At 47.2% G+C, this 26,530-nt stretch overlaps 1 protein-coding gene across 1 annotated transcript in view; it reads right to left on the bottom strand.

The window, feature by feature from the left end:
- The window catches only part of CHRND (cholinergic receptor nicotinic delta subunit), a 204,725-nt gene extending 188,305 nt beyond the window's left edge, over nt 1-16,420 (bottom strand). Inside the window, exon 1 of the mRNA XM_069727028.1 lies at nt 16,313-16,420. The gene's annotated coding sequence lies outside the window, so the exon portion shown is untranslated. The remainder of the gene's footprint in view (nt 1-16,312) is intronic.
- Nucleotides 16,421-26,530: the final 10,110 nt, after the last annotated feature.

Below are 26,530 nucleotides of genomic sequence, written 5' to 3'. Positions count from 1 at the left end.
GTAAAGACTGGGGGGATGAAAAGACTGGGGGGATGTAAAGACTGGGGGGATGTAAAGACTGGGGGGGGATGTAAAGACGGGATGAAAAGACATAGAGGAAGAACAGATTGGGGGATGTAAAGACTGGGGGTTGTAAATACTGGGGGGATGTAAACACTGGGGGGATGTAAAGACTGGGGAAGTGTAAAGACTGGGGGGATGTAAAGACTGGGGGAATGAATAGACTGGGGGGATGTAAAGAATGGGGGATGTAAAGACTGGGGTGTTGTAAAGACTGGCGGGATGTAAAGACTGGGGGGGGATGAAAAGACTGGGGAGTGTAAAGACTGGGGGGATGTAAAGACTGGGGGGATGTAAATACTGGGGGGATGAAAAGACTGGGGGATGTAAAGACTGGGGGGATGAAAAGACTGGGGGGATGTAAAGACTGGGGGATGTAAAGACTGGAGGGATGTAAAGACTGGAAAGGGATGTAAAGACTGGGGGGATGTAAAGACTGGGGGGATGTAAAGGCTGGGGATGTAAAGACTCGGGGGAATGAAAAGACGGGGGGATGTAAAGACTGGGGGGATATAAAGACTGGGGGGGATGTAAAGACGGGGGATGAAAAGACATGGGGTAAGAAAAGACTGGGGGGATGTAAAGACTGGGGTGATGTAAAGACTGGAGGCAAGTAAAGACTGGGAGGCGATGTGAAGACTGGGGGGATGTAAAGATTGGGGGGAATGTAAAGAATGGGGGATGTAAATATTGGGGGCATGTAAAAACTGGGGGGATGTAAATACTGGGGGGAATGTAAAGACTAGGGGATGTAAATACTGAGGGGTTGTAAATACTGGGGGGATGTAAAGACTGGGGGGGATGTAAAGACTGGGGAGTGTAAAGACTGGGGGATTTAAAGACTGGGGGGATGAATAGACTGGGGGGATGTAAAGATTGGGGGGATGTAAAAACTGGGGGATGTAAAGACTAGGGGCTGTAAAGACTGGGGGATGTAAAGACTGCGGGGTTGTAAATACTGGGGGGATGTAAAGGCTGGGGGAATGTAAAGACTGGGGGAGTGTAAAGACTTGGGGATTTAAAGACTGGGGGAATGAATAGAATGGGGGGATGTAAAGACTGGGGGGATGTACAGACTGGGGGGTTGTAAAGACTGGCGGGATGTAAAGACTGGGGGGATGTTTAGACTGGGGGGTGTAAAGACTGGGGGGATGTAAAGACTGGGGGGATGTAAAGACTGGGGGGATGAAAAGACTGGGGGATGAAAAGACTGGGGGATGTAAAGATTGGGGGGATGAAAAGACTGGGGGGATGTAAAGACTTGGGGGATGTAAAGACGGGGGGGGATGTAAAGACGGGGGATGAAAAGACATGGGGGATGTAAAGACTGGGGTGATGTAAAGACTGGAGGGATGTAAAGACTGGGGGGATGAAAAGACTGGGGGGATGTAAAGACTGGGGGGATGAAAAGACTGGGGGATGTAAGACTGGGGTGATGTAAAGACAGGAGGGATGTAAAGACTGGGGGGATGTAAAGACTGGGGGGATGTAAAGACTGGGGGGGATGTAAAGACTGGAAGAGGATGTAAAGAATGGGGGATGTAAAGACTGGGGGGATGTAAAGACTGGGGGGATGAAAAGACTGGGGGGATGTAGAGACTTGGGGGGATGTAAAGACTCGGGGGAATGTAAAGACTGGGGGGATGTAAAGACTGGGGGAATATAAAGACTGGGGGGATGTAAAGACTGAGGGGGATGTAAAGACTGGGGGGATGTAAAGACCGGGGGGCAACAGAGTCATACTCAGCTCACCGGAGAGAGAGAGAGAGAGAGACTACTCACCCTGCTCGCCTGCCGCCTCCACCTGCTCGTCCGGTCTGCAGCCTAACCGTCGTGCCTCCTCTGATCTGCCGTCTGCACCCACGTGGCACGCTGCTCTGCTCTGGAATGAGGAAGTGAAGCAGGGCAGCGTGTGACATCAGGAACTGGACCATGATGCACCGGGCCCGGGCCACAGCTTAAAGCTACAGTGCCCATTTCCAGTCGCCAGCTGGATGATTTCAGGGGGCCTGAGCGCAGAGCGGGCTGCTAGCGTGCTCGGGCCCCCCTTTTTGCTCTTAATCACCAGGCCCCATACTGTAGTAAGGGCAGTAATGCCCTGATGGCGGCCCTGTGTATGAAAAAAAAGTTCTGATTTTGTGGCCAATAGCAACCAATCACAGTGTTGCTTTCCTTATAGTGATCGTCAAAAGAAAGCTGTGTTGTGATTAGTTGCTACAGGCAACAAAGACATTTTTACCAAATATTACCAATACCAGAGTTGATTTGTGGATCTTCTGTGGGGGGTGAGTGTAAGGGGGGCTTAAAGGGGTTGTACAGGTTTGAGTCTGCAGAATTGTGAATTCTCACAGTGCTGTTATGATGCGGTGGTCTAGGAGCAACATGGAACGAGCTCTGAGGGAAGTGGTAACTGTACTGACCGCAGACCCTAAGCTCAACACAACACTAGAAGCAGCCGTGGAATGCTCCTAACTCTCCCTAGGCATCTCGTCACAGCCTAAGAGCTAACTACCCCTGAAGACAGTAGCAGGAAAACTATCTTGCCTCAGAGAAAATCCCCAAAGGATAGATTAGCCCCCCACAAATAATGACTGTGAGTGGAGAGGAAAAAGACATACACAGAATGAAACCAGGATGAGCACAGGAGGCCAGTCTAGCTTGATAGATAGGACAGGATGGAAAACTGTGCGGTCAGTATAAAACACTACAAAAATCCACGCAGAGTAAACAAAAAATCTCCACACCTGACTAAAGGTGTGGAGGGTCACTCTGCTTCCCAGAGCTTCCAGCAAGACAGAAAATACTTCAAACTGATAATGCTGGACAAACAAAGAAAGCACAGAATGGATAAGTCCACAAACTATGGACAGAAAAAGTAAGCAAAAACTTAGCTTAGCAGAACTGGTCAGGAAAACAGGGAACTCCAAAGAGATGTGAATCCAACCAGGAACCATTTACAAGTGGCACTAGCTGAAGGAACAGCCAGGCTTAAATAGGCGAGAGAGGAGATGATAAGTGGAGGCAGCTGACAACAGCTAACTCCAAGGAGCAGCCATACTACTTGAAACCACAAGAGGGAGCCCAAGAGCAGAACTCACAAAAGTGCCACTTACAACCACCGGAGGGAGCCCAGGAGCAGAATTAACAACAGTACCCCCCCTTGAGGAGGGGTCACCGAACCCTCACCAGAGCCCCCAGGCCGATCAGGACGAGCCAAATGAAAAGCACGAACCAAATCGGCGGCATGGACATCGGAGGCAACAACCCAAGAATTATCCTCCTGGCCATACCCTTTCCACTTGACAAGATACTGAAGCCTCCACCTCGAAAAACGAGAATCCAAAATCTTCTCAACCTCATATTCCAACTCCCCCTCAACCAACACCGGGGCAGGAGGGTCAACCGAGGGAACAACGGGCACCACATATCTCCGTAACAAAGATCTATGGAAAACATTATGAATGGCAAAAGAGGCTGGAAGAGCCAAACGAAAAGACACCGGATTAATAATTTCACAAATTTTATAAGGACCAATAAACCGAGGCTTAAACTTAGGGGAGGAAACCTTCATAGGAACATGACGAGAAGACAACCAAACCAAATCCCCCACACGAAGCCGGGGACCAACACACCGACGGCGGTTAGCAATACGTTGAGCCCTTTCCTGAGACAACGTCAAATTGTCCATCACATGAGTCCAAATCTGCTGCAGCCTGTCCACCACAGAATCAACACCAGGACAATCAGAAGGCTCAACCTGCCCAGAAGAAAAACGAGGATGAAAACCAGAATTACAAAAGAAAGGTGAAACCAAAGTAGCCGAACTAGCCCGATTATTAAGGGCAAAATCGGCCAATGGCAAGAAAGCCACCCAGTCATCCTGATCAGCAGACACAAAGCATCTCAAATAGGTCTCCAAGGTCTGATTAGTTTGCTCAGTTTGGCCATTAGTCTGAGGATGAAACGCCGAAGAAAAAGACAAATCAATACCCATCCTAGCACAAAAGGCCCGCCAAAATCTAGAGACAAACTGAGAACATCTGTCAGAGACAATATTCTCCGGAATGCCATGCAAACGAACCACATGCTGAAAAAATAATGGAACCAGATCCGAGGAGGAAGGCAACTTAGGCAAAGGTACCAGATGGACCATTTTAGAGAACCGGTCACAAACAACCCAGATAACAGACATCTTCTGGGAAACAGGAAGATCCGAAATAAAATCCATGGAAATATGCATCCAGGGCCTCTCAGGGACCGGCAAAGGCAAAAGCAACCCACTAGCGCGGGAACAGCAAGGCTTGGCCCGGGCGCAAGTCCCACAAAACTGCACAAAAGCATGCACATCGCGCGACAAGGAAGGCCACCAAAAGGACCTAGCAACCAAATCTCTGGTACCAAAAATCCCAGGATGACCAGCCAACACTGAAAAATGAACCTCAGAAATAACCTTACTTGTCCATCTATCAGGAACGAACAGCTTCCCCACTGGACAGCGGTCAGGCCTATCAGCCTGAAATTCCTGAAGCACCCGCCGCAAATCAGGGGAGATAGCAGAAAGAATCACCCCCTCCTTAAGAATGCCAAGCGGCTCAAGGACTCCAGGAGAATCAGGCGAAAAACTCCTAGAGAGGGCATCAGCCTTAACATTCTTAGATCCCGGAAGAAACGAGACCACAAAATCAAAACGGGAGAAAAACAGGGACCATCGAGCCTGTCTAGGATTCAGCCGCTTGGCCGACTCGAGGAAAATCAGATTCTTATGATCGGTCAGGACCACAACGCGGTGTTTAGCACCCTCAAGCCAATGTCGCCACTCCTCAAATGCCCACTTCATAGCCAACAACTCCCGATTGCCGACATCATAATTGCGTTCCGCAGGCGAAAACTTTCTGGAAAAAAAAGCACACGGTTTCATCAAAGAACCATCAGATTCCCTCTGAGACAAAACAGCCCCTGCCCCAATCTCAGAAGCGTCGACCTCAACCTGAAAAGGAAGAGAAACATCCGGCTGACGCAACACAGGGGCAGAAGTAAATCGGCGTTTAAGCTCCTGAAAGGCCTCAACAGCCTCTGAGGACCAATTCGTTACATCAGCGCCTTTCTTTGTCAAATCAGTAAGGGGCTTAACCACACTGGAAAAATTGGCAATGAAACGGCGATAGAAATGAGCAAAGCTCAAAAATTTTTGAAGGCCCTTCACAGATGTGGGTTTGATCCAGTCATGAATAGCTTGGACCTTAACAGGATCCATTTCTATAGACGAGGGAGAAAAAATAAAACCCAAAAAAGAGACCTTCTGAACTCCAAATAGGCACTTAGACCCCTTCACAAACAAAGCATTATCACGAAGGATCTGGAACACCATCCTGACCTGCTTCACATGAGACTCCCAATCATCGGAAAAAATCAAAATATCATCCAAATATACGACCATGAATTTATCAAGATAATTGCGGAAAATATCATGCATGAAAGACTGGAACACAGATGGAGCATTAGAAAGCCCAAATGGCATCACAAGATATTCAAACTGTCCTTCGGGCGTATTAAATGCAGTTTTCCATTCGTCACCCTGTTTAATACGAACAAGATTATATGCCCCTCGGAGGTCAATCTTAGTAAACCACCTAGCCCCCTTAATATGAGCAAACAAATCCGTAAGCAAGGGCAAGGGGTATTGGAATTTGACCGTGATTTTATTAAGAAGACGATAGTCAATACAGGGTCTCAAGGAGCCATCCTTCTTAGCAACAAAAAAGAAACCCGCTCCCAAAGGTGACGAAGAGGGCCGAATATGCCCCTTCTCCAAAGACTCCTTAACATAACTCCGCATGGCGGCATGCTGCGGCACAGACAGATTGAAAAGTTGGCCCTTAGGGAACTTGCAACCAGGAATCAAGTTAATAGCACAATCACAGTCCCTGTGCAGAGGAAGGGAACTGGACTTGGGCTCATCAAATACATCCAGGAAATCTGACAAAAACTCAGGAACCTCAGGAGAGGGGGAAGAGGAAATTGACATCAAAGGAACGTCACTATGTACCCCTTGACAACCCCAACTAGTCACCGACATAGTTTTCCAATCCAGCACCGGATTATGTTCCTGTAACCATGGGAAACCTAGTACAACAACATCATGCAGGTTATGCAACACCAGAAAACGGCAATCTTCCTGATGTGCTGGAGCCATGTACATAGTCATCTGTGTCCAGTACTGAGGTTTATTCTTGGCCAGGGGTGTAGCATCAATACCCCTCAAAGGAATAGGGCTTTGCAAGGGCTGTAAGGAAAAACCACAGCGCCTGGCGAATTCTAAGTCCATTAAGTTCAGGGCAGCGCCTGAATCCACAAATGCCATGACAGAAAAGGACGACAATGAGCAAATCAGGGTTACAGATAAGAGAAATTTAGGCTGTATAGTACTAATGGTAACAGACCTAGCGACTCTCTTAGTACGCTTAGGGCAATCAGAGATAACATGAGCAGAATCACCACAGTAGAAACACAGCCTATTCTGACGTCTGAATTCCTGCCGTTCTATTCTAGTCAAAATCCTATCACATTGCATAGGTTCAGGACTTTGCTCAGAGGATACTGCCATATGGTGCACAGCTTTGCGCTCGCACAGACGCCGATCGATCTGAATGGCTAGAGACATAGACTCGCGCAAACCGGCAGGCGTAGGAAAGCCCACCATAACATCTTTGAGGGCTTCAGAAAGACCCTTTCTGAAAATAGCAGCCAGAGCCTCTTCATTCCATTTAGTGAGCACAGACCATTTTCTAAATTTCTGGCAGTATAACTCTGCCTCTTCCTGACCTTGACACAGGGCTAACAGGGTTTTTTCTGCATGATCCACAGAATTAGGTTCGTCGTACAACAATCCGAGCGCTCGAAAAAATGCATCAACATTCAACAATGCTGGATCCACTGCTTCAAGAGAGAAAGCCCAGTCTTGAAGATCACCCCGCAGCAAGGATATGATGATTTTTACCTGTTGAATGGGATCACCAGAAGAACGGGGTTTCAAAGCAAAAAACAATCTGTAGTTATTTTTAAAGTTCAAAAACTTGGATCTGTCCCCAAAAAACAAATCAGGAGTAGGAATTCTAGGCTCTAAAGCCGGAGTCTGGACAACACAGTCCTGGATGCTCTGTACTCTTGCAGCAAGTTGATCCACACGAGAAAACAAACCTTGAACATCCATGCCAAAGCATATATCCTGAACCACCCAGATATCAAGAGGAAAAAAAAAAAGACAAACTAGAACACAGAAAAAAAAATGGTTCAGAACTTTCTTTTCCTTCTTTTGAGATGCAATTAATTCATTTTTGGCCACTTGTACTGTTATGATGCGGTGGTCCAGGAGCCACATGGAACGAGCTCTGAGGGAAGTGGAAACTGTACTGACCACAGACCCTAAGCTCAACACAACACTAGAAGCAGCCGTGGAATGCTCCTAACTCTCCCTAGGCATCTCGTCACAGCCTAAGAGCTAACTACCCCTGAAGACAGTAGCAGGAAAACTATCTTGCCTCAGAGAAAATCCCCAAAGGAAATATTAGCCCCCCACAAATAATGACTGTGAGTGGAGAGGAAAAAGACATACACAGAATGAAACCAGGATGAGCACAGGAGGCCAGTCTAGCTTGATAGATAGGACAGGATGGAACACTGTGCGGTCAATATAAAACACTACAAAAATCCACGCAGAGTAAACAAAAAATCTCCACACCTGACTAAAGGTGTGGAGGGTCACTCTGCTTCCCAGAGCTTCCAGCAAGACAGAAAATACTTCAAACTGATAATGCTGGACAAACAAAGAAAGCACAGAATGGATAAGTCCACAAACTATGGACAGAAAAAGTAAGCAAAAACTTAGCTTAGCAGAACTGGTCAGGAAAACAGGGAACTCCAAAGAGATGTGAATCCAACCAGGAACCATTTAGAAGTGGCACTAGCTGAAGGAACAGCCAGGCATAAATAGGCGAGAGAGGAGATGATAAGTGGAGGCAGCTGACAACAGCTAACTCCAAGGAGCAGCCATACCACTTGAAACCACAAGAGGGAGCCCAAGAGCAGAACTCACAAAAGTGCCACTTACAACCACCGGAGGGAGCCCAGGAGCAGAATTCACAACACAGTGCGTGCTGTCAGGATTCTTCGGCAACAGCGAGACCAGGTTGTCATGTGACCACTGCTCGCTCCTGCTGGTCATGTGAGCACCGCCTCTCCTGCTGGTCATGTGACCACTGCCACTCCTGCTGGTCATGTGACCACCATCCGCTCCTGCTGGTCATGCAGGGGAATCATAACAGTGAGCACATCACTCGCTCATGATTCTGTAGTCACATAGAGGGACTGTGTACTTTTCAGCCTGGACAACCCCTTTAGTTACAGTACAAGAGAGGCCTGGATGTCTTCCTGGAGCAGAACAATATTGTATCATACAATTATTAGGTTCTGTAGAAGGACGTAGATCTGGGTATTTATTATGATGGAATATAGGCTGAACTGGATGGACAAATGTCTTTTTTCGGCCTTACTAACTATGTTACTATGTTACTATGTTACGTGTATGTGGGACATTACTATTCTAGATTTTTTTCCCAATTCTGTTCTTTTTTTTAACACTTTCTTTTGCAGGTGTCAGAAACAGAGGGATAACCTGTATTTCATAAAGGGGCTGTCTGCCATGTCTTATTATCTATTAAATTTCCCAGCATTGTCCAAAAATAATATACATTATATATAGTCACCTGTGGATCCCCTTTCATAGTGCAACCCAGGTGCACCGCAGGACTCTGAATTTTCTTTGCTGATATAGATATTATGTGAACACTAGAAAGGGGATGTTCAAGAGCAGGGAGGACACTCAGGAGCTGTAAACCATGCTATGAGCTTGGATAGTTTAAAAGGTTATTTTAAAGTTATTCCCATGTGGAGACATGGGAGGTTGGCAGGCGCTCCGGTCCGCTAGCCAAAACCGCATGGACCAGGGATCATCCCGCCGAATGCCTTCTCTCCTTTTAATGTAGGCATAATGCGGTTAATTAAAATACAATGCTGTGTCTCCACATCCCCAGTTATTGGATAGGGGATAATTTGCTTATTGCTGGGTCCGAACACCAGACCTCCTAGTGAGCCCCTGTCCTGAATTAAGTGGAGATGTTTGTGAAGGAAATATATAATCCTAAGGGAAACTATAATATCAGCAAAATAACTAGTTAAAGAAGTTATCCACTACTTGGACAACTTCTTCTCATACTCCTCGCTTGGTCCCCAGAAAATAATAAAGCTTATACTCTCATCCCGTGCTTACGCCGCTCCCATGATGTTGGCACTCCTTCTCCTGGTGCTCCTCTTGCAGTTGTGAAACGTGATGCAGGTGCCCAATGAGTGCTGGCGTCACTGTCCCCGCTTCCTGCCAAATTGAGCATGAAGAGGAAGTCAGAGATCAGCTGCAGTCCGGACTTCCTCTTCATGTTTGATTTGTCCGAAGGCGGGGACATTGATGCCAGCGCTGATTGGGTGCCATCATCACGTGTCGCAACAACGCCCTCTAGCCCCGTGACCGCCAGTGCCGACACCACTGGAACGGCACCGGCACGGGAGGAGAGTATAGGTTTTATCATATTTTAGGGTCAATCATTTGAATCAAGAAGAGGTTGTCTTAGTAGTGGACAAATCCTTTAAGGCTGCATCCAAATGACTGTCTCCACAAAAGGATGTAACATCTTCCCATTCTTATTGCAAGTACTCAGAACCACATGGGGGTCTCCCGGAAGAATACTGGGAGGTGTTAAACTTAGCTCCTGGATCCTGAGTTTCAAAGGGGTTATCAAATGGTTTGTAACAGGACGGAATATTTCCTCTTGACTGTATAGAGAGGAAGGGGGAGACACAGGATATTTGAAATGCCACAACTTAGCCCATCATCCATTCACAAACAGCAATTTTTAAATTGGCCCATCCGGGTCATCCTGGAAATGATCCTATGGTCAGGACTATAAAAGGCTGGGTGGCACAAAAAGAAGTTGATCACATGTGGGTGCTGTGTATGCTGATGTGATCCATAACTCATTTCTCCTTCTCTCAAGGAAACAGAAGATAACTGTAGACGGAAACGTTTAGATATTTCTGTTATTTCTCCCTTTTTGTTTTATAACTGTTTTGCATCTTTTTTGTCACTTTATTTTTATCCTTTTTATATCTTTTATTTTAAGCACTGTATATTTTTATGTTAAAGTTTAAAATCTTTAATAAGTTTGATCCTTGTATGCTTTAAAGAATCCATAGACTTCCAGAGACTGTGTGACCTTTTGATTGTCAGACAGTTATATATTTTGGGGACTTATCACCCTGTGTGTTTGATGAGTGGTGGCAGCACGCTAAGGCTACTTTCACACTAGCGTCGGAATTTCCCGTCTCAATGCGTCGGGCAGAGATTCTGACTCTAGCGTTTAATGCACTGCACAACGGAGGCAGCGGATGCATTTCTCTGGCGCATCCGCTGCCCCATTGTGAGGTGCGGGGAGGTGGGGGCGGAGTTCTGGCCGCGCATGCGCTGTCAGAAAAAGCGGTCCGTCAGGAGCAAAAAATGTTACATGTAGCTTTTTTTGCTCCCGATGGTCCGCCAAAGCACGACGCATCCGTCGCACGACGGATGCAACGTGTGGCAATCCGTCGCAATGCGTCGTCAATACACGTCTATGGGGAAAAAACGCATCCTGCAAGCACTTTTGCAGGATGCGTTTTTTCTGCAAAACGACGCATTGTGACGGATTGCAGTTAACGCTAGTGTGAAAGTAGCCTAAGTAATCGGGGTGTGTGGACTTTGTAGGGCGTGATTTATAAAAGCAGCTGAATTGGATGTGTTTCTGGGCACTCTGGAGTTATGACACGAGTCATAGTAGATAAATAGATAAAATTGCAGTTTTATTATCGTCGTGTTTCAGAAACCACTGTCCTTCCTCAGGACAATTATACAAAATAGTGATTTATGCTCACTTCGAAGCCTAACACAGAGGTTGAGAGTTGGATTGAATGAGAGGAGATAAATTAACTCTTGCAGGTGCACCCCACGTCATGTGTTGAGAAGTGTGTACGTGACAGTGGTCATGCTCGGTCTTCACTCCATTCATTGTTTATAAGACTGCTGAAAATAGACGAGCACTGTACTTGGCTGTCCCATAGAAATTTAATCTCCTTTCAATTCAGCACAGGATTGCAGAGCCCCAATATTCGGGTTCCAAAGCTCCAGTCTTGATATTACTGGTGGTCTCGCAGTCAGACCACCGGCAATCAGCAATTTATACCCTATTAGGAGGGGCATAGGGACATGCCACTAGAATTGTTATTAGGGGATACATGTCTCTAGGAGTGTTATTAGGAGGGACGTGCCACTAGAAGTGTTATTAGGAGGGACATGCCACTAGGAGTGTTATTAGGAGGGACGTGCCACTAGAAGTGTTATTAGGAGGGACATGCCACTAGGAGTGTTATTAGGAGGGATGTGCCATTAGTAGTGGTATAAGGAAGGTCAAATACAGACATTGCATTAGCAAACACATAATTACTGCCTCATATTTCTGTTTGCCTTCATATTGTGGCAGTCATGGATCATAAAAATGAGAACTCTCATATACAACTACCTAAGTGCTGTATAAAATAAAGACATAAGGAGACCGATCATTGATTTTAAACATATTTTATTAAATACAATCTTTACCTCTACCTAAAGCCAATGATCCAGAAGAAGGCAAAAAACCTGAACACGTTCAGCCAATGTGTGTTCCCGGGAAAAAATTCCTTCTTGACCCCGAGAAAAGGCGATCAGTTCGAGAACCCTGGATCAAGGCCGTACTACAACTAACTAACTGATATATATACAAAAATGATATTCAATATGGTGACTCGTTTCTGGATAGCAGATCTTCTTTGTCCTGGTAAGTCGCCTCACCTTTCCTCATCAGACCAGACCCTGAAGCTCATAGCTTGGCTATGTTCATCTCCCCTGTAAGAAAAACAGAACAATACCCCCCACAGAACACTACCCCTTAATATACAGACATAGGATTGTTGCATCATATCAGAACCCTTATACAGTTGGAAAACAGATAAAGTTGCACTCTATAGTGCTAAAGCATGTAAATATGTATGTTCTACACCTTATACAGTATGGTTATACAGCAGACACCTAAACAATATGATGTCATGATGCACTGATTCCAGGATTAGATCCATATAATCAGCATATAATGACATCATAAGACAACAAATATAATGTACAGACATATTAAATGATTAAAACTAAACAATCGTGTGGCTCTCTTTAGATTCTTCAGTCTTCCTTCCAGGATCCAGATTCACTCCCTGGTAAGAAAAAAAATAATATGAGGGGAAGTATCGGTATAAAACCTGTACAAAGTGTCATAAATATATTGTACTTTATGCCAGATAAACAAGCCCCCTTTTCTCTGCATTTTTAAGTTTTGACGTAAACACTTAAAATGGTGTAATAAATTTGTTTTAAAAAAAAAGTTACAAATGCAGTTATATATAAGTAAAATAAATAATATAAAATAGGAAAATAAAATGGTTAAATAAATAAATAACAAGAAAGAAAGTAAAGTAAACAAATATGTTTTCCCCCAATGTATGTACACCAACCTCTGTCCCATGTGGGGGTATAATGGTAAATTTTTTGCCCCAATAATCTTAAATTAAAGTGACAGAACCACCACCAACAATCTGTGCCAGCCACAGATACAACTTCAAGTGTCACTGACCATAGTAGCGACAGTGGTGTCTCCATCCGAGGTGCGATCTTTGTGATGACCTCTCTGATGTCCCCATGTTTGCTGCATAGAACTCTCACATAGAACCTTCATCACTCAAGTCTAGAGATTCTACTAGCAAGGACTGAAGAAATCTAGAACCTTACAGCCACAAACTGTAGACTTGGAGGGTCCATGTTGGCGCTAAGTTCACTAACTTAAATCCCTGAAAGGTTTCTTATTTACCTGTATCCTGAATCCAGAGGATTGAAATGAGAGTCTGTGTCCTTGATCCTGGATCCTCTGCTCTCCTCGTCTTCATCTCTTGAAATGACCGTCCATGTCCTCGATCCTGAATCCTCAGCTCTCGTCGTCTTCATCTTCTGGAATAAGATTCTGCCCCCAGAACACCCGTTTGTCTAGACCCACAGTCATTGTGACATCATGCTGTGAGGTAACAATGACCTCCTGTATTTGATGATGTCACATATGACTAGGAGTGAAATCTCCACAGGTATTAATTAATATTGACAACAAATAGTAATAATATGGCAGATCACATTGGTTACCATCAAGGCAGGAGTAGCCGGGCGATTAAGGAAAAGTTCCCAAAAGTAAAAAGCATTTACTGCGTCTGAAAAAAATAAAGCACTTGATAATAATTTACCTCAAACGTAATTAAATTCTAGGCCCTATGACAACACTTCCCTTTTTTTACAGCATTACACTGTTACAAAACTAGTAACAAAACTTTGGCAATTGCCCATAGCAACCAGTCTGATTCCACCTTTAGTGTATTTATTATTATTATTATTATTTATTTATATAGCGCCATTGATTCCATGGTGCTGTACATGAGAAGGGTTACATACAAGTTACAGATATCACTTACAGTAAGCAAACTAACAATGACAGACTGGTACAGAGGGGTGAGGACCCTGCCCTTGCGGGCTTACATTCTACAGGGTGGAGGGGAAACACCTGAAAACAAGAACACTGAGTGTTTCTTTGCTGGTGATTCACCCAGCAATGCACAAATGACAAAAGAGCAGAAATCATTGTCTATGAGAGAAACCATACCTATTGTTTCACATTTTCACACATTTTGTGGGTGCAGGCAGGGCTACCACTAGGAATTTCGGGGCCCCATACTGGCAAAATTTTTTGGGCCCCCTTGAGACTCCACCCAGTTCCGCCTCCACCCTAGCTCCGCCTCCACCTTACGAACTTTCCTCTGTCCCTCCTCCCTTTTTTGGAAAAACTCGTCTTCTGCACCACGTCCTCACCAATCACACATTAACACAATATCACACACATAGCCATAAGCTTTTGTTTTGACCAAAAGATTTTTTAAGGCTGCCACCATGACAACGTAAACTCTATTGGCAGGGCCCTACTCTACTCTAACCTATTAAACAGTTAACTTTTTTTTTTATATATATATATTTTAATTATATTTCTTCAAGGGAATGTGGGCGGCACGGTGGCGCAGTGGTTAGCACAGCAGCCTTGCAGCGCTGGAGTCCTGGGTTCAAACCCCACCAAGGACAACATCTGCGAAGAGTTTGTATGTTCTCTCTGTGCTTGCGTGGGTTTCCTCCAGGCACTCCGGTTTCCTCCCACATTCCAAAGACATACAGATAGGGAATATAGATTGTGAGCCCCATTGGGGACAGTGATGATAATGTTTGCAAAATGTAAAGCGCTGCGGAATATGTTAGCGCTATATAAAAATAAAGATTATTATTAAAAAAAAAAAAAAAGTGTCACATACATTTTTAAACTATATCAAATCACATTTATATATATATATATATATATATATATATTTATATAATATCTGTTTTTCTGATTGCAGATTATTTTATTCTGTTTTCGGTACATTTATGGAAGCTGCTCTATCGCCTGTTTTGAGATATGGACATATGCACGTGTATAGAATATATATATATATATTTTTTTTTTTTTCATTCTATCTTAAGACATTATAGGGGACCATCATCTTGGGAGAGTTTTCTATACATGCTCTTATATTTACTGACATGCATATGTAATTGTGCAGGAAGGGGAAGAGGGAATCATGACACTGCCTATTGTGAATGGTGGATTCTGTTATCTGTCATTGTAATCCTGCTGCTTATGATAATGAGGAACAGGGCCGCCATCAGGGCATTACTGCCCTTACTACAGTATGGGGCCTGGTTGCATGGCTGACAACTACACATACAGTAACCTATGAAACAACTGATATACAAAGTTTACGTCGCCCCAGGTGTACGGATGATGGGGAGTGTACACATATATTTCCATAAAGCCCATGTAATCAATGGATTGAAGACAAATGGAGTTCAAGATGAACTATTACCACCATTTATCAACTTAAAGATATTTGCAGAACAGTTTACAACTTGGCTGCACTTTTCTACGGGCTTCAGCACATCATACATTATGTATGAACCATTTTGGGGGGGCCACCATATACAGTGAGGTATGAGAACATACTGCCAAGCGGTGCACCAGTATTAACAATTAGGAAGGGAGTTTATTTTTTCTGCTTTAGTTTAGTGGTAAAATGTGGAGGATTTTTTTCCTTTTTTTTATTCGAAGATGAAGATGTCCTCTCCTAGAAAACAATAGGAGATGTATCCAGCGGATTCTGGTGCAAATCCCACATAAAAATTTGCCTTAAAAATCCCATTAAAAAAAATAGTGTGAAAGTATAGATCTCGTTCTCCGAGCTCAAGACCCAAACTCCACAGACAGATCAGTGTCAGATCGAGAAACCTGGAGAGACTTCACAACAGAATATTTACAGAACTTGTATCACTGAAGCCAAAGTGACGCTGAGAGGTCACAAAGTAAAGACTGGTGGGATGTAAAGACTGGGGGGATGTAAAGACGGAGGATGAAAAGAATGGGGGGGATGTAAAGACTGGGGGGGATGAAAAGACTGGGGGGGTATAAAGACTGGGGGGATGTAAAGACGGAGGATGAAAAGAATGGGGGGGATGTAAAGACTGGGGGGATGTAAAGACGGGGGATGAAAAGAATGGGGGGGATGTAAAGACTGGGGGGATGTAAAGACGGGGGATGAAAAGACAGGGGGGATGAAAAGACTGGGGGGGTGTAAAGACTTGGGGGGATGTAAAGACTGGAGGGATGTAAAGACTGGGGGGATGTAAAGACGGGGGATGAAAAGACAGGGGGGATGAAAAGACTGGGGGGGTGTAAAAACTAGGGGGATGTAAAGAATGGGGGAATGCAAAGACTGGGGGAGTGTAAAGACTGGGGGATGTGAAGACTGGGGGGATGTAAAGAATGGGGGGCAATGTGAAGACTGGGGGGAATGTAAAGACTGGGGGGATGTAAAGACTGGTGGGGATGTAAAGAATGGGGGGATGTAAAGACCGGGGGGCGACAGACTCATACTCAGCTCACCAGAGAGAGAGAGAGCGAGAGAGACTACTCACCCTGCTCGCCTGCCGCCTCCACCTGCTTGTCCGGTCTGCAGCCTGCCCGTCGCCACCTCTTCTGATCTGCCGTCTGCACCCACGTGGCACGCTGCTCTGCTCTGGAATGAGGAAGTGAAGCAGGGCAGCGTGTGGCATCAGGGACTGGACCATGATGCACCGGGCCACAGCTTAAAGCTACAGTGCCCATTTCCAGTCGCCAGCTGCATGATTTACAACACTGTAGGTGTCTGTCTCTTTACACCACAGTGTTGTTATGCAGCAGCATCGGGCGTTCGGAAGCCTGAACAAAATGTCAGGGGGCCTGAGCGCAGAGCGGGCTGCCAGCGTGCTCGGGCCCCCCTTTTTGCTCTTAATCACCCAGCTCCATACTGTAGTAAGGGCAGTAATGCCCTGATGGCGGCCCTGTGTATGAAAAAAAGTTCTGATTTTGTGGCCAATAGCAACCAATCACACTGTTGCTTTCCTTATAGTGATTGTCAAAAGAAAGCTGTGTTGTGATTAGTTGCTACAGGCAACAAAGACATTTTTACCAAATATTGCCAATACCAGAGTTGATTTGTGGATCTTCTGTGGGGGGTGAGTGTAAGGGGGGCTTAAAGGGGTTGTCCAGGTTTGTGTCTGCAGAATTGTGAATTCTCACAGAGCGCTGTTAGGATTCTTCGGCAACAGCGAGACCAGGTGGTCATGTGCAGAGGCGTAGCTAGAGCTTTTGCCGCCCGGGGCTGTTCCCGAGTTTGGCGCCCCCCCCCCCCGGCTCAATACACACAAACGTTACCAAAAATGGTTTTCCTGTTTTGTAGAACTTAAACTGGGCCTAATGGTGTCACCCCCACATGCCACACCTGTGACTTAATACCACCACACCGTGACCAGGCCACATAGTGACCGAATAATACTACATGCAAGGGACAAATACCACCGCACCATTTCCAGACCACATATTACCACCACATAGTGACTGAATACTACAATACTGATCAGTAATAAAAAAAAAAAAACACAATACTATCACCATAAGTGCCAGTATTCACAGGAGATCTGTACTTAGTATGCAGTGTCTGTGTAGAGGTAATACAGAGATCACTGGTGACATTATACACAGGACCTCTATATAGTATACAGTGTATAGTGTCAGTGTATAGGTAACACTGACTCACCAGTGACGTCTCTAGGTGAAGTCCTTCATCTTTCATCCAGCACAGACCGCCATCATTCCTTCCAGCCAGGACTCGTTTCTGCAGGAAATAACACAGTTATCTCGAGCTCCGCTTGCAGAACACATTACTTAATTTTTCACAACTTCTACATTACATCACATGAAGAAAAAAAGGTGATATAGTGTCACTCTGCAGAGTAACAGGCCTGCCCCCCATTTAAAACAGTATACTAAAAAAATAAAATAAATACATCACTGCAGTAATAATATCCCTTAATTATCCCCTATGGTAACACTATTCCCCATCCTGGCCCCGTTTATCTCATTCCTGGCTCCAGCCATATGTTCTCGCATCCTGCCCTCATGAGTATCCATTCTACCCCATATGATCTCCCCATCCTGCCCCACCAGCCTCCATCGTATCCGTCCTGCCCCATGATCCAATCCTGCCCCGTGTCTCCAATCATGCCCCGTATCTACATTCTGCCCATGCCTCAAGTCCTGCCCCCAGTGTGTCCAGCATATTACCCCCATGTTGTCCAGCAATCTGCCCCAGTGTGTCCAGCATATTACCCCCATGTTGTCCAGCAATCTGCCCCAGTGTGTCCAGCATATTACCCCCAGTGTGTCCAGCAATCTGCCCCAGTATGTCCAGCACTGCCCCCAGTGTGTCCAGCAATCTGCCCCAGTGTCCAGCCTTTCCCCAGTGTGTCCAGCAGTCTGCCCCAGTGTGTCCAGCATATTACCCCCAGTGTGTCCAGCAATCTGCCCCAGTATGTCCAGCACTGCCCCCAGTGTGTCCAGCAATCTGCCCCAGTGTCAAGCCTTTCCCCAGTGTGTCCAGCAGTCTGCCCCAGTGTGTCCAGCATATTACCCCCAGTGTGTCCAGCAATCTGCCCCAGTGTCCAGCCTTTCCCCAGTATGTCCAGCTTTGCCCCAGTGTGTCCAGCATATTACCCCCAGTGTGTCCAGCAATCTGCCCCAGTGTCCAGCATTGCCCCAGTGTGTCCAGAAGTCTGCCCCAGGGTCTCCAGCATTGCCTCAATGTGTCCAGAAATCTGCCCCAGGGTCTCCAGTATTGCCCCAGTGTGTCCAGCAATCTGCCCCATGGTCTCCTGTATTGCCCCAGTGTGTCCAGCATTCTGCCCCATGGTCTCCAGTATTGCCCCGGTGTGTCCAGCAATCTGCCCCATGGTCTCCAGTATTGCCCCGATGTGTCCAGCAATCTGCCCCATGGTCTCCAGTATTGCCCCAGTATGTCCAGAAGTCTGCCCCAGGGTCTCCAGCATTGCCTCAATGTGTCCTGAAATCTGCCCCATGGTCTCCAGTATTCAGTGTGTCCAGCTATCTGCCCCATAGTCTCCTGTATTGCCCCAGTGTGTCCAGCATTCTGCCCCATGGTCTCCAGTATTGCCCCAGTGTGTCCAGCAATCTGCCCCATGGTCTCCAGTATTGCCCCAGTATGTCCAGAAGTCTGCCCCAGGGTCTCCAGCATTGCCTCAATGTGTCCTGAAATCTGCCCCATGGTCTCCAGTATTCAGTGTGTCCAGCAATCTGCCCCATAGTCTCCTGTACTGCCCCAGTGTGTCCAGCATTCTGCCCCATGGTCTCCAGTATTGCCCCAGTGTGTCCAGCATTCTGCCCCATGGTCTCCAGTATTGCCCAGCAATCTGCCCCATAGTCTCCTGTATTGCCCCAGTGTGTCCAGCAATCTGCCCCATGGTCTCCTGTATTGCCCCAGTGTGTCCAGCAATCTGCCCCATGGTCTCCTGTATTGCCCCAGTGTGTCCAGCATTCTGCCACATGGTCTCCTGTATTGCCCCAGTGTGTCCAGCATTCTGCCCCATGGTCTCCAGTATTGCCCCAGTGTGTCCAGCAATCTGCCCCATAGTCTCCTGTATTGCCCCAGTGTGTCCAGCAATCTGCCCCATGGTCTCCTGTATTGCCCCAGTGTGTCCAGCAATCTGCCCCATAGTCTCCTGTATTGCCCCAGTGTGTCCAGCATTCTGCCCCATGGTCTCCAGTACTGCCCCAGTGTGTCCAGCATTCTGCCCCATGGTCTCCAGTACTGCCCCAGTGTGTCCAGCATTCTGCCACATGGTCTCCTGTATTGCCCCAGTGTGTCCAGCATTCTGCCCCAGGGTCTCCAGTATTGCCCCAGTGTGTCCAGCAATCTGCCCCATAGTCTCCTGTATTGCCCCAGTGTGTCCAGCAATCTGCCCCATAGTCTCCCGTACTGCCCCAGTGTGTCCAGCATTCTGCCCCATGGTCTCCAGTACTGCCCCAGTGTGTCCAGCAATCTGCCCCATGGTCTCCAGTATTGCCCCAGTGTGTCCAGCATTGCCCCAGCCCCAGACAGTCAGACATAAAGAAAAAAAAAAAAGTAAAATCCTCACCTCTCCCGTTCCTAGCGTAGGTCCGGTGCAGCCAGTCAGCGTCTCTCCGGCTCTGCGACGCTCAGGACAGAGAGGCAGAGCGGCGCGCACAGTAGTGACGTCATCGCGCCCTCTGCTCTGAGACGTCGCAGAGTCAGAGGACGCTGAAGCCGCAGGAACCAGGAGAGGTGAGTATTGGGGCGGGGGTGGGGGCGGGGCCCGGTGGTGGGTGGAGCTGGCCCTGGTCGTGGCGGCGGACGGCGCCGCCCGAAGATTTAAAGGGGCGTTTTTTTTTTTGTTTTTTTTTGCTTCTTCTCCTGCAGCGCCGGCCGCCCCCCGCATTGTGCCGCCCGGGGCGGACCGCCCCCCCCGCACCCCCCTTCCTACGCCACTGCTCATGTGACCACTGCTCGCTCCTGCTGGTCATGTGAGCACCGCCTCTCCTGCTGGTCATCAGGGGCGGATTATCAGAGGGTCAATATGCGCGGTAGCCCAGGGCCCAGTTGTGTTGGGGGGCCCTGGGCTACTGCACAGATTGACCCTCTGATAATCCGCCCCTGAGTGTGACTGTGAATGCCCGCCCGCATTTATGGGCCCCCGCACCCGGTGGGCAGAGAGAGGGGGCTCGCAACGGGCCCCTTCTCATCTGCTCACCGGGCCCCTTCCGGCGCTGCGGCGGTTTCCTATTGACGTGTGGTCGTGCGACCGCACGTCAATAGTTAACAACAGCTGCCAGCCAATTGGAGGCTGGCAGCTGAAGTCGGCCGCAGCGCACACGTCGCCGGCGTCTGATGTCATTGTCAGTCGCCGGCGAGTGTGCACTGCTGGAGGGAGCTCGCCGCCTGGAGCACTGGTCAGGTGAGGAGAACTCGGTTTGTTTTTTTTGTTTTGTTTTTTGACAACCTAACGGTGGACACACTGGGGGCAATGCTGGAGGACACACTGAGGCAATTCTGGAGACCCTGGAGCAATGCTGGAGACACTGGGGCAGATTGCTGGACACACTGGGGGCAATGCTGGAGGACACACTGGGGCAGATGATTGCTGGAGTCACTGGGGCAATGCTGGAGACACTGGGGCAATGCTGGAGACACTGGGGCAGATTGCTGGACACACTGGGGCAATGCTGGAGAACACACTGGGGTAATGCTGGAGGACACACTGGGGCAGATTGCTGGAGACACTGGGGCAATGCTGGAGACACTGGGGCAATGCTGGAGACACTGGGGCAATGCTGGAGACACTGGGGCAGATTGCTGGACACACTGACGGCAATGCTGGACATACTGGGGCAGATTGCTGGACACACTGGGGGTAATATGCTGGACACACTGGGGCAATGCTGGAGACACTGGGGCAGATTGCTGGAAACTGGGGCAGATTGCTGGACACACTGGGGGCAATGCTGGATACTCTGGGGCAATATGCTGGACATACTGGGGCAGATTGTTGAACACACTGTCTGGGGGCAATGCTGGACACAATGGGGCAATGCTGGATACACTGGGGCAATGCTGGACACACTGGGGCAGATTGCTGGACACACTGTGGGCAATGCTGGACAATTGGATATACTGGGGCAGATTGCTGGACACACTGGGGGCAATGCTGGACATACTGGGGCAGATTGCTGGACACACTGGTGGTAATATGCTGGACACACTGGGGAAGATTGCTGGACACACTGTCTGGGGGCAATGCTGGACACACTGGGGCAATATGCTGGACATACTGGGGCAGATTGCTGGACACACTGGGGGTAATATGCTGGACACACTGGGGCAGATTGCTGAACACACTGTCTGGGGGCAATGCTGGATACATTGGGGCAGATTGCTGGACACACTGGGGGCAATATGCTGGAGTCAGACACTGGGGCAGATTGCTGGAGACACTGTCTGGGGGGCAATGCTAGACACACTGGGGCATATTGCTGGACACTGGGGCAATATGCTGGACATACTGGGGCAGATTGCTGGACACACTGGGGGTAATATGCTGGACACACTGGGGCAGATTGCTGTACACACTGGGGGCAGGACTGGAGGTATGGGCAGAATGTGGACACGGGGCATGATTGGAGACACGGGGCAGAATGAAAGACATGGGGCAGGATTGGATCATGGGGCAGGATGGATATGATGGAGACAGATGGGGCAGGATGGGGAGATCATATGGGGTAGAATGGATACTCATGAGTGCAGGATGCGAGAACATATGGCTGGAGCCAGGAATGAAACAAACGGGGCCAGGGTGGGGAATATTATTACCATAGGGGCTAAATAAGGGATATTATTACTGCAGTGATGTATTTATTTTATTTTTTGAGTATACTGTTTTAAATGTTCCATATAGAGGCTGGTCTCATTACACAACTATGTTAGTATGAATATACAATTGTGTACCAGCCGTCAGTGTGTGCCTTGTTTTGCATGTTTATTTTATTTTTTGAGTATACTGTTTTAAATGGGGGGGCGGTACTGTTACTGTGCAGAGTGACACTATATCACCTTTTTTTCTTCATATGGTGTAATGTAGTTGTGAAAAATTAAGTAATGTGTTCTGCAAGCGGAGCTCGAGATAACTGTGTTATTTCCTGCAGAAACGAGTCCTGGCTGGAAGAAATGTTGGCGGTCTGTGCTGGATGAAAGATGAAGGACTTCACCTAGAGACGTCACTGGTGAGTCAGTGTTACCTATACACTGACACTATACACTGTATACTATATACAGAGGTCCTGTGTACAATGTTACCAGTGATCTCTGTATTACCTCTACACAAACACTGCATACTAAGTACAGATCTCCTGTGAATACTGGCACTTATGGTGATAGTATTGTGTTTTTGGTTTTTTTTTATTACTGATCAGTATTGTAGTATTCAGTCACTATGTGTTAGGGTTGGCGGAACGCACCGAATATATTTATTAGATGGGATTGGTGCGTTCGCAACCCGGGATCCACCGTGCAGGAAAGAACCTGCTGCTAAGTAAATGGCGGCACTATATGGCGGTAAGAACCAGCTCTGTTAGCTTCACAGAGCAGCCGAGAAAGCAAGGCTCTGTGCCCTGTTAAACTTTCACAGAGGCACAAGCTAACTACCCAAATGAGAGCAGTCAGTGGTCATGCATGCACACAAAACTCCTCGCCGGAGGTGCCAGCATTCTAGGGGCTTATTTCAGCCGGGTGCCTGAACACACATAAACACAATCTCCTCGCCGGAGGTGCCAGCATTCTAGGGGCTTATTTCAGCCGGGTGTTATGAATAGGTAATTCAGAACCACAATGGACCTTGAAGTTCAGAGCACACAAGTGACCTGACAAAAACCACAAAACATAAGACAAGCTCTGAGACGTGGAAACTCTGCTGACCGCAATCCCTAAACCTATCAAACCACACTAGAGGTAGCCGTGGATTGCACCTAACGCTCCCTATGCAACTCGGCACAGCCTGAGAAACTAGCTAGTCCTGAAGATAGAAAAATAAGCCTACCTTGCCTCAGAGAAATTCCCCAAAGGAAAAGGCAGCCCCCCACATATAATGACTGTGAGTTAAGATGAAAATACAAACACAGAGATGAAATAGATTTAGCAAAGTGAGGCCAGACTTACTGAATAGACCGAGGATAGGAAAGATAGCTTTGCGGTCAACACAAAAACCTACAAACAACCACGCAGAGGGGCAAAAAGACCCTCCGCACCGACTAACGGTACGGAGGTGCTCCCTCTGCGTCTCAGAGCTTCCAGCAAGCAAGCAAAACCAAAAAAGCAAGCTGGACAGAAAATAAAGCAAAAAAAGTAACACAAGCAGAACTTAGCTTATGCTGAGCAGACAGGCCACAGGAACGATCCAGGAGGAAGCAAGACCAATACTAGAACATTGACTAGAGGCCAGGATCAAAGCACTAGGTGGAGTTAAATAGAGCAGCACCTAACGACTTAACCTCATCACCTGAGGAAGGAAACTCAGAAGCCGCAGTACCACTCGTGACCACAGGAGGGAGCTTGATCACAGAATTCACAACAGCCGGGTCCCTGAACACATACAAACACATGACAACACTGGCGCAAAGCACATAACTTAAGAAGATACTAGCGCATGGCCGTGCGGCCATGCGAGCCTTAAATAGTTGCAGCACGTGCAGTACCTTCAAAGAAGGACCAATGGAGTTGCTGCAGTACCTGAGCATGTGACCCTAGATCTCCACTGAGAGATCTTGCCCTGGGCATGCTCAGTGTGTGCAAAGCAGGACTTAGTCCTAGCACCTACAGGACCTTCCAAGAAGGACCAATGGAAGTTGCTGCAGTACCTGAGCATGTGACCCTAGATCTCCACTGAGAGATCTTGCCCTGGGCATGCTCAGTGTGTGCAAAGCAGGACTTAGTCCTAGAAAAGCCTGCTCGCCGCAGATCAGTGCAGGGTACAATAGCAGAGCCTGGAGAGGCAGCAGTAACCCTCTGCACAGTATCAGTATCAGTGAAATGCTGGGACCAACATCTCCGCTGAGCAGGCTCCACTGCGGCCGATGCAGAATGGGAGACCGCAGCAGACACGGATCGAGATTCCCCCTGTGCAGCAGAGGAAACTCGACTCCTAACACTATGTGTTGGTAATATGTGGTCTTGACATGGTGCGGTGGTATTTGTTCCTTGTATGATGTGATATTATTCGATCACTGTGGTTGTAATTTGTGGTCTGGTCATGGTGCGGTGGTATTTGTTCCTTGTATGTGATATTATTCGATCACTATGGTTGTAATTTGTGGTCTGGTCATGGTGCGGTGGTATTTGTTCCTTATATGTGATATTATTGGTCAAAATATACCTAAATTGTATTGCAGATTTTAACAAATTTTTAATAGATTACAGTAGAGTAGGGCCCGGCCATTTTTCTGGAATAATCTGGTTCGGGTATATCATGACCCCCGTCACATGACCCCCGTCACATGACCCCCGTCACATGACCCCGTCACATGACCGGGGGGCCCTCAGTGTCTGAACAGCCCGGGGCCCTGGCTACCCTTAATCCACCCCTGCTGGTCACGTGATTACTGCCACTCCTGCTGGTCATGTGACCACCGCCCGCTCCTGCTGGTCATGCAGGGGAATCATTACAGTGAGCACATCACTCGCTCATGATTCTGTAGTCACATAGATGGATTGTGTATTTTTCAGCCTGGGCAACCCCTTTAGTTACAGTAAGTGTATGTAGGACATTACTATTCTAGATTTTTTTCCCAATTCTGTTCTTTTTTTTAACACTTTCTTTTGCAGGTGTCAGACACAGAGGGATAACCTGTATTTCATAAAGGGGCTGTCTGCCATGTCTTATTCTCTATTAAATGCCCCAGCATTGTCCATAAATAATATAGATTATATATAGCCATCTGTTGATCCCCTTTCATACTGCAACCCAGGTGCACCGCAGGACTCTGAAATTACTTTTCTGATATAGATATTATGTGAACACTAGAAAGGGGATGTTCAAGAGCAGGGAGGACACTCAGGAGCTGTAAACCATGCTATGAGCTTGGATAGTTTAAAAGGTTATTCCCCTAAAAAATAAAATTTTTCCCATGTGGAGACATGGGAGGTTGGCAGGCGCCCCGGTCCGCTAGCCAAAACCGCATGGACCAGGGATCATCCCGCCGAATGCCTGCACTCCTTTTAATGTAGGCATAACGCGGTTAATTAAAATACAATGCTGAGTCTCCACATCCCCAGTTATTGGATAGGGGATAACTTGCTTATTGCTGGGTCCGAACACCAGACCTCCTAGTGAGCCCCTGTCCTGAATTAAGTGGAGATGTTTGTGGAGGAAATATATAATGATCCCCAGAAAATAATAAAGCTTATACTCTCATCACGTGCTTACGCCGCTCCCACAGTGTTGGCACTCCTGTTGGCTCCTCTTGCGGTTGTTGTGAAACGTGACTCAGGTGCCCAATGAGTGCTGGCGTCACTGTCCCCGATTCCTGTCAAATTGAGCATGAAAAGGAAGTCAGAGATCAGCTGCAGTCTGGACTTCCTCTTCATGTTTGATTTGTCCGAAGGCAGGGACAATGATGCCAGCACTGATTGGGCGCTGTCATCATGTGTCGCAACAATGCACTCTAGCCCCGTGACCGCAAGTGCCTACACCACTGGAATGGCATCGGCACGGGAGGAGAGTATAGGTTTTATCATTTTTTAGGGTCAATCATTTGAATCAAGAAGTGGTTGTCTTAGTAGTGGACAACTCCTTTAAGGCTGCATCCAAATGACTGTCTCCACAAAAGGATATAACATCTTTCCACCCTTATTGCAAGTACTCAGAACCACAGGGGGGTCTCCTGGAAGAATACTGGAGGTGTTAAACTTAGCTCCTGGATCCTGAGTTTCAAAGGGGTTAGTAAATGGTTTGTAACAGGACAGAATATTTCCTCTTGACTGTATAGAGAGGAAGGGGGAGACACAGGATATTTGAAATGCCACAACTTAGCCCATCATCCATTCACAAACAGCAATTTTTAAATTGGCCCATCCGGGTCATCCTGGAAATGATCCTATGGTCAGGACTATAAAAGGCTGGGTGGCACAAAAAGAAGTTTTTCACATGTGGGTGCTGTGTATGCTGATGTAATCCATAACTCATTTCTCCTTCCCTCAAGGAAACAGATGATAACTGTAGATGGAAATGTTTAGA

This window comes from Ranitomeya imitator, chromosome 5 (assembly GCF_032444005.1).
Source record: "Ranitomeya imitator isolate aRanImi1 chromosome 5, aRanImi1.pri, whole genome shotgun sequence".
NCBI lineage: Eukaryota > Metazoa > Chordata > Amphibia > Anura > Dendrobatidae > Ranitomeya > Ranitomeya imitator.
The sequence above is the reverse complement of the archived record's forward strand: the minus strand, read 5'-3'. Positions and strand labels throughout refer to the sequence as shown.